This window comes from Tarenaya hassleriana, unplaced genomic scaffold, assembly GCF_000463585.1.
Source record: "Tarenaya hassleriana unplaced genomic scaffold, ASM46358v1 Cleome145, whole genome shotgun sequence".
Classification (NCBI taxonomy): Eukaryota; Viridiplantae; Streptophyta; class Magnoliopsida; order Brassicales; family Cleomaceae; genus Tarenaya; species Tarenaya hassleriana.
In genome coordinates, this window is record NW_010964872.1 from 124,848 (window position 1) to 127,533 (window position 2,686).

Consider the following 2,686-nt stretch of genomic DNA (forward strand, 5'->3'; position numbering starts at 1 on the left):
CGGTGGAGCAGAGGCCAGACCGACCGGTCCAGAAGGGCTGGACTTGCAGATTCTACTAACCCAGACCGATCGGTCTAGACGTAGACCGGTCGGTCTAGAGGTAACGTGTGAGGTCCGGAAATTGTTCCAGACCGATCGGTCCAGACATGGACCGATCAGTCCAGATGTTAAAAAGCTCCAGACCGATCGGTCCAGACGTCGGGATTTACTAAACTCGCTCTAATTAGGGTTTTAATGGTGGGAAACTTAAAAAAACGCCACCCAACTCTTTTGGCACGATTTTCAGAGAGGTTTGGAGAGTGGAAAAGCTAAGAGAAAGATCCCTGAAACCCTTGCGTAAAGAAAAAAGCATTCTTCAGTCCTAGCAGACAAGTTCCAACCGTTGGAATCCTTTCCGCCGTGTGGATACGTGTAGAGGGCAAGGTATTCTTCCTGCCTACAGTGATCGGACGAACACATCAATTGATACAGGCCCCGGATCGATTGAGGTAAGCGTTCTAACGTTTCTACAAGATCATGCATGATAGGTTTTAGGGTTTCATCAAAAATTTTGTTTTACATCTGCTGCGCAAACCCTAGAACTGAACTCTTAGGAATTAGATTCGCTCTTGAGATCCCAGGAAAACCCAACACGGCAGTGCAGGAGGTAGCAGTTGAAATGATGATGCTCTCGACGATGGTGGTGAAGATACGCCCGATGTTAATTTAAACGATTTTGATTTTCAATAAATTGTATTTTTTTTATGCATTTTTGTTTTTTATTTTTAAATTTTTTTTTTTAAAAGTTAGCAACGAAATATTTCGTTGCTAATAGCGTTGCTACAACGTTTTGCAACGCAGAAAATAGTTGCTACAAACGTTGCAAGAAATTTTGCAACGCACCTTTGCAACGAAATTGCATTGCAACATTACGATTTTTATAATACGCGGAACAACCGTTGCAACGCAGGTTTCGTTGCTAATCGTTGCTATTAGCAACGAAAAATTTCGTTCCAAATGCGTTGCCACTACCAACGAAATTGCGCTGCTAATGTTACAACACCGTAGCAACGCATTCTTTTTCGTTGCAAGTAGCAAAGAAAATAGCTTCGTTGTTATTTCGTTGCTAACTTTGCAACGAAAAATAATTGCATTGCTATGTCGTTGCTAGTTGCAACGATTTCTGTTTTGCAGCGACGCGTTAGCAACGCAAGAGATTTCGTTTGAATTTCGTTGTAAAAGGCGTCTTGCAACGAAATTTCGATGGTAGCAATGAAAATTTTTCGTTGCAAAAAAAACAGTTTTTTGTAGTGGTCGTCCGTGCACTAGGCGTAATCCCCGTGATCTGAAAAATATAAAACCACGAGGGTTAAGCACAACTGCTTAGTAAGTAGCCCGGGTTAAACCCGGTAAACCCGTTCTCAGCGAGAACAGTGTTAAAATGATGATTCACAATCACATACGCAATAATCACATACATCATCACAAAAATGTGCATCACACACAATAGCAATCACAATCACACCTGCATGGAGTCCACCATGGGGCTAGCCATAAACCCTAGTCAAGTCAGCATGACTAGGTGCGCATGACACGCCCGTCACTCGCGTGACGTTGGCCGTCACATCACACGACAATATTGCCTCAAGTGCTTGTCACATTAAGTGACTACCAATGTCAAGTCCATGATTTAACGGAAATGTAAACACACCCGTGTGGAGTCTACCATAGGGTCCAGCCATATACCCTAGTCAAGTCCATGACTAGGGGCGCCTCCACGCCCGTCAAGTACATGATGTTGGCCTTGTCAAGTCAGCATGACACAATCAATCGTATCACCCGTATGGAGTACACAATAGGGTTCCAGCCATATATCCTAGTCAAGTCCATGACTAGGAGCGCGTCACACGCTCATCAAGTCCATGACGTTGGTCATCGTGTCGTACAAGACTAAATCGTGTCTTAAACGCCCGTCAAGCCCATGACGGTGATGGTTGCATCCACAACCATCCACAAACACAATCATGCTTGACTCGTACGCACGAGCAAGCTACACACATGGCACACATCCTGTATATAACCCTCCAGTACAATCACACATATCACGGCATCCGGTCCCTTACCGGTCTACCGCTTAACGCCATGCAAACTACCCCGTATAATCACGCAACGAGTCACTCGAATCGTTGAATCACACATCTCATGCACACGGGATTCAGAAATCGACCGAAAAAGGGGTTTTATATCCTAGACCGGACGGTCCAGGTGTTCTGTGGTGTCTCGAGACTCTCGGGCCAAATTTGGGGTCTTGAACGCAGACCGTTCAGACTAGGGATGTCAGACCGTCCGGTCTGGGACACCTAGTCCATCGGGTCTGGCCAAGCAGACCATCGGGTCTGGCCAAGCAGACTATCGGGTCTGGCTCTGTTCTCTTTCGCGAAACAATTTTCTGGTCCAACTTGGTTTGATCATATCTCACTCATTTTTCCACCAAATTACCTGTCGTTTGTTGCTAAATGTTCATTGAAGTGTCCTCTATCTAATCCAAGCAACTAACCATCGAGATAACATGATTGCAGGTTGAAAGGGAGCTTACACAGAGTCAACTCAAGCCACTCACCTCTATTTTGGCTCAGATCTGATTTAGCCGGGTTTCGTGGCATATTTTTAACGACACGAGGCCGCTACGAATTGTCGAAACTGCCCT